Source organism: Aythya marila, assembly GCF_965140915.1.
Source record: "Aythya marila genome assembly, chromosome: Z".
Lineage (NCBI taxonomy): Eukaryota > Metazoa > Chordata > Aves > Anseriformes > Anatidae > Aythya > Aythya marila.
The window spans coordinates 41922730-41929906 of NC_139080.1; positions in this window are offsets into that span (position 1 = coordinate 41922730).

Consider the following 7177-nt stretch of genomic DNA (forward strand, 5'->3'; position numbering starts at 1 on the left):
AGTATATACATTAAGTAAGGGACTTTTGCATCCATGTCTTGGACTTAACCAATTACCCTAAAATGCTAAAATGCATCTGAAGGGTAAAATCAGTAAGTACAAATATTTAAGGATTTTTTTTTTTAAATATCTGCTGTTCTACGGTAATTATATTGACCCAAACTGTCTTTTAATGTCATATCAAGGCAAGCATCTATATTACACCTTCTTTTCTTATTCAAATAAAGGAGGGGGTGGAAGAATTTAATGCTAATCTTTATGTTTCAATCAAATATGTTCTTTTAAAAAATACCCTAATGTTAGTGCTTGGAAGAGTAATTGTCTTGGTTTTATTATCATTATTCTTGAAGAAATTTATAATAAATGTGCTGTGGCACTGTCTACTGTAATGGTATAAATGGGGATAGGTGATGGAGTAACTATTAAAAATCAGTCTTTGGACAGTGCTGCTGATATAAAAAAAAAAAAAAAAAAAAAAGGCCAAATGACCTGGTAGTCAATGGTGTTACCTCATTTCCTGAGCAACAGGACCTGAATTTTTTGCAATACATTCAAGTGCATTTGCAAGTATATCTAGTGTGGCTTAGGGAAATTTTGATGGGTTTCAACAATTCTTTTTTTTTTTTTTTCCTCCTGTAGTTTAGTATTTGATGCAAAAAGTGGTGCTTTTTGATGGATTGGGTCCCAGGGCCACAGTTGGTGTCAGGTGGAGCAGACTGCCCCATGTTTGCTCTTAGGCTGCACTCTGCCTCCTGGCAGGTAGCGAAATGATTTGCATGAGCCCTGTAGAAAATGTTTGTTGTTTTTTTTTACATTCTTCTGCACAAAGATATTATCTAAATACTAGATGTCCTGTACTTATAAGAATTTTTCACACCCAAATTGAAATATAGGGAGACATTTTCTGTTGGGAAAAAAAAACAAGGAGGGCCTCTGGGGAATCAAGCATTTCAATCCCTTATCATCACGGTAAATGTGCAAACAAGGCAGCCACACAGGTGTCTTACAGACTGTCAGTCTTCTGTCTAATGGCTGGAAGCTGCTAATGGGGTAGGGGAAAAATTCCTAAAATACGTGGTATGAAGATAATAGACTTCCTTGTGTTCCGGCATGGCTTTAAGGTGTTAGGTATGAAGTCTAATTTACATTTGTTTTAAAATAAACAAACATGAATGCTCTTGTGATACTAAAGATGGCATGGGTAGCTAGCTTACAAAAAATAGTGAGGTTTAAAGAATGAAGGTAGTTACCAGGCTTTCTCCTTGGATCACATTAAGCAGTAGTATACACAAAATTCTGCTCCCTTTGCAGTATAATCTCCTAAGTGTGGACAGCGTTTTTAATATTTCAGTGAAAATATTTCTTCCAGAGCAACGCTAATGGTGTCCCCCTATTCCCTCACACATATTTTTTTCTGATATAAAAAAAAAAATCCCATTTCCTTTGCAAATTAGCCTGTTTCATTCAGACCTTTAGGAAGCAAAAAAAAAAAAAAAAAAAAGCTTCTGTTTGTGGTATTGTGTTTGTGTGTGTGGCTTTGCTACTGCTTTCCCACTCCTTCCTCCCCCACTGAGAAATGTACCAAGGCTGAGGAGATTCTGTGGCGTGTGGCTTTTCTGGATCTTGGGGGCTGCTCAGAGAATGGGAGTGGAAAGTGTTTACGGGATTTGCCTGGCTGTAACAATTGCCGTGACAGCTGTTGCAGACTCGTTTATGCCTCTGTCTTCCTCTGAGCAGTCTTAAATAAAGAGATGCAGTAGGAGCAGCCCTCGGTCTAGCTGACCCTTATGCTTTACCAGGTTTCACAGGTGTTCATCAGCTGGAAATGATGGAGGAGGAGAAGGAGCGGAGTGTCCTGGCTGGGCTCAGCATGCCAGCAGGAGACAGCCATGAAAAAGACAAATGTGATCTAGGATGTGTCAGGAGAGACATTTGCAGCAGAGAGAGGGAAGTATTGCTGCCATTATATAAGGCACTGGCGAGACTTTGCCTGGAATAGTGAGTGCAAGTCTGGTCATCTGTGTTCAAAAAACTTAATTGAAAATGGGACTGATAGGGAGAAGGGCCTACCAGACAGACTAGAAAATTGAGGGGATGGAGACTGTGTCATGTAAGTAGAGTTTATGTCCTTTTAATCTAGTGAAGTGGCAGGCAGAGAGCAGATACGAATGTCATCTAAAAATGCTTCAAATGTTTATTCATCGAGGGTGAAAAGGTATTAAAACTGAAAGATAACGCTAGCACAAAAAGCAAGTGCAGAAGACAGGGTAGCCTGGAATTAAAGAGGCTCCTGTCAGAGCGGGGAGGTCCTGGAGCAGGCTTCCCATCCAGAGGAAGCAGAGAAAATCACAGACTGCTTTTAGCTGGAGCATGATGCATTTATAAAAGGGTGCCCGAGGCAGGAGGGCAGTGAGTCCACAGCACCGCGTGTCTCTTCCAGTCCTTGCTGTGTGTTTGACCTGCATGTATAAGGGGTGTATAATGGTAAGGGAATGAAGTGATGTTTATTTTGAAAAAAAAAAAAAAAAAAGTTTGGTGTGAGGGAGGGAGAGAAGGGAGGTGGGTGAAGAGAGTGGGAGAGAAAGCCTGTCAAACAGAAAACATTCATTTGGAGTGCTTCACTGCTACTGAAAAACGAGTGCTGCTTGCTAGGTCTATTTATTATGACACTGCTTATCTAAAAACAATAGTTAAAAAGAAAACTGCACATTATTCAAGCTCTAATGCATCATGTTGCAGCCTACTTAGACTTGCTGGGTTTGTACTCTATCAGCCCAGACAAGTGATCTGGTTTCTCTTATAAGCCAAAATGTTTGGATTTTTTTTTTTTTGAGCTTGGAGACATGGCAGATGCTTCTCCACGTCTGTCACTGGTCATGTCTGGGGCATGTGGGCTCGGTGGAGTAACCCAGACTGCAGCTTGCAGACTGGTAGCTGTAAACTGCTCAGACTAACAGCAAGGGAAGAGGGAAGATTTACTTATTTATTTATTTACTTTTTTCTGCACAGGAGGGAGGCAAGATGATTACAGCTGGGGGTCATCAGTCGTACTGGCTGCTTACTATGCACTGCTGAGAGAGATGTGGGCTGGGGACAAGGATTGCTGAAAATTCCTTCACTTACCATGTCAGGAAGAGTAGGGGAAGATGGTATTAAAAGCCAAATAGTTCCATGTGAAACTCAGGCAGCTATACTACACCAGGCTAAATTTTATTAGCTTTGTCTTTGAGATGTCTTTTCTTAATGCTTAGCAAAAGGAAAATTCCTGATATGTTGCCAGAAGTATTTATATACTTTAGTTGAGCAAGGCTGCAGCTGAAAGAAATGTGAACATGCATGTACAGGCTTGATATATCACCTAGAGAGTTGTTTTATGTCTTCTCACTTCTTTTATTCCTTTTTTTTTTTTCTTTTTTTTTTTTTTTTCATTTCAAACAGTATTTTCTGAAGCTGAACACCAGTCCACCTGAGAAATCACTGTCCATCACCCTACGTAGTTTTCCAGAACTTAATGTACCAAAGTGCAAAGGTACCAACAGAAGGAGAATCTGAGCTGAGTTTTGTGTGGCCTCACACCAGTTTTGGGTGTGAAACAAAAGAAAACAGAAACAAATAAAAAGTCTAATACAGCTGAAGTTAGGTGCCTTGCTGTTTTGATACTGAAGTAAAACAGGCAGGTAGGGAAACACCCAGAAGACAGAAAAGAAAAAAAAAAAATAGATGGCTGTATTTTCTAATGCAGAAAACAGTTATAAGTGTGATTACAGCTGGCATACTCAAACAAACAAACAAATAAATAAAAGACAAGAGCTCTGCTCTGTTCTCCTGCACCTTGAGAATATGCAGTGGAGAATATGCACCTGTGCTCGGTAGTTCCTGTGTAACTTTTCATCACTCTCTTGCCATGACTTGTGAGAGGAGACTGCTGAAGACTCTTCCGGGGGCCTAACAGGATTATATGTCTACTGCTAGCGCTGTGGTAACACTTATTCCTGGCATCTTTTATAGCAGCCTTCCCTTAGGGAATCACCTAAAATAACTAGTGACATTTATGTAGCACCTTCGTCCAGTGTATTTGACAAGCCACAGGCATAGTCCAGGGAAAGCTTTATTTACTGCTGAGCTCCAGACATTGCAGGATTGGCAGGAGGCAGCCACTTAGCAGAGCAAAGACACACTAAAAAATAAGTAAGGCTCTATGAACCTTTTTGAAAATACAGGACAGCTACTGGTGGGAATGTGCTCCATCATACCCGTGCTCATGTGAGCAGGTTCTGATAATCTTTCATGATTATGGTGTTGGAGAACCCAGTTGTTCACACACTGCCAGTAAGATTTCTTGAGAAAGAAGCACATGAAACAGTCATGGAGCACTGAGGTTTGTCTTACTGATCTCACTGAAAGGTTGACCCACACTGGAGGTACTGAAATCACTGGGATTTAAGGAGCATCAGTCTTTTCTACCTGGCAGTCCTAGGTTGGCATTGCAAGTCTGGGCACGGAGGGACTCCAGCTTCAGGCACATCAGTGCTGTGTGGTCTTCACTATCACACCATCCTGTGATCTCCTCCCACCATGTCTCACCTGCAGCTCTTCCAGCAGACTTCCAGCACGAGTGGGATTCCCATGCCCATGGTAACTGTATGAGAGGCATGGAAATCTGCTCTAAAGCACATGAAACTGCTGTGACTGGGACTGCTTGTAAGACAGGGGTATTTTGAGTTTTTATAAGGACTTTTTTTCTCAGCCATTGCCACCTCATCTGAGATATGCCCTTCCTTTGAGATATAATCTCAACGAGTCTTTCAGGAAGGGAATTTAGTCTTTTATGTTGCTTTCTGATAATCTTTTCTATTAGAAAATAAGTTTGATGTAGACTCTTCAGATTCTCAGGACAGCTGCCTATTGTGTCCAATCAAAGCCTCTCAGCTGCTTCGCAGCCTTTGGTTTTTAGTTGTATTTGCAGCTCAACAAAAGTACAATTTTTATATTTATTTTTAAAGAACAGGCATAACTGAACACGTGAGTTAAAAAAAAAAAAAAAAAAAAAAAAAAAAAAGGTAATTTCTTAAAGAATATTATTGAATTAGTTGAAAACATATGAAGTCTTTCCACATTTAGAGGTAAAGGAAAATATTTCATTATCTGCCTTTCACTCCACATCTCTACATTGCCTTAGCCCAGTGTGGGATAAAGACAAAAAAGAAGAGTATGACTTCCACAGTATGTGTGCTGCACAGTCATATTTGCCAGCCCAGCTTGATGAATATTTGCCTTCTATTATCATATATTTGCTTCATTTCAAAACATTACCTTAATAGAGATGCTGGTCATTCTTACGTTTAAACATTGCTAGGACATCAAATGCATCAAATTACAGCAAGTTAAAATCTTAAAATAATAATAACACTAATAATACTCCCTCCCTCCCCCCCCTCGGTAAATTAAAACACCTCAAGAAAAATGTCCTGGTTTTCCTTTACAGAAAAACTCAAATCATTTTACTAATTTACTTTTTTAATTGAAACTTTTATTTTAGACAAATTTAGACAAATTCAACTGGAAGCTTTCCCATGACTCAGAACTCAGTTTCTGCTGAAATTAAGACCTCCCTTCCAACATGGGGGCATCCTAGGCATGACCAGGGGTGGGATGGGAACCCCAGGTCCAGCCACCTGCTCTGCTGAGCTCAGCCAAACAGCTTGAACAGCAGTATTGCCAACGTGGCAGGCTACTGATCCAAGCCATCACATACACATCTGTGTGCCTGTGTCTATCATCTTTTTTTTTCTATCTTGTTTCCTGGGCTGCAGCCTCTTTGGTTTTTGGGACTGCCTCCTGTTCTGTGTGTGCAGTGCCTGGGCCTTTTTGAGGTCCTTGTGCCTTACCAGAGCACAAACAAAAGTCGTGTTCTGGTGACTGTGTCTAGAGATCTAGACTGAAACACAAGTCTAAATTTCCTTCTGAATTATTTTATAATCTATTTTACTGCTGATTGATATGAACTTTCACATTAATTGATTATAATGGGTCTAGGACTTTTTTTTTTTTTTTTCTGTATTGGCAGTTAGAAAATGAAATATCAACTCCTACTAATCCTACTCTGACCAACCTAGAGGATCTTGAGGCATGTTCAATGTTGTTTTTTGTTATGATGTGTGTGCCTACAGACATGACTTCAGCTAGTATGAGATACTAGAGTCTGATGTAAATCATGTTCCTTTTTTTCTGTAATGGCCATAAGGGATCAGTTATTCCACAGTGACTCCTAATTAAACATTCGGATAATGTCTTACAGTGAAACCTACAGATTTATTTATCTACTTATTTATTTATTTATTTAAATGAAGATACTTTAACTTAGTTCTTCTCCATTATTAAAATTGATAAATTGTTGATAAATATGCTTATTCTTTTTGAGATACTTTGATAATTATGGATTAGAAGGGGGAAGTGTGACTATTATCTTTTCTTCAGGAATTACTTTATAAACTCTATAACATTATTTCAGTGGATGATTACATAAAGAATAGAAACATATTTTTAACACATCAGCTTCAGGAAATTTGAGACCAAAAGACAGGCTAATGTGAAAACCCGACACATCTATAGATATTCCAGAATCCAGAATGCTTGCACATTGTGTCTCATTATGCAGGATCAGGTATAAAATGAGGTACCTCCCTGAGGGTTATCATAATGTCTGTCAGTTGGCATTTGCCTTGCACTATGATGTTACTCTCAGATGTGCTGTTCTCTAAGGAGGACTTAATGTAACAGGGAGACTTGTAGTAGATTCCTGGGCAGACCAGAAACTTAAAATATTAAGCCTACTCTGAGTCTCAAAACAGCCTTCTATTAAATAGGTTATCACAACTGGAGTCTCATTTCTCCTTTTCTGAAGCTAGGTTCCAGATGGGTGAACTTCAACAAAAGATTGCATTATAGTTGAAAGCTTTTTCTAGTCATTGTTACGTGAATGGAGGGCATAGGGGCAAGTGTATAATAACTATATTTCTTTTTTCTTTCAAGTGCATCCTTGCTCATTCTTTATAATAATGGAATTGTTAGTTATGAAAGTCTGTTTGTCATATTATATTTAGAGTCCTGTATACTTGTTATACCACAAGTTGAGGTAAAAGTGTCATTTTCTGTGAAAGGAGACAGCTGAAGTTAC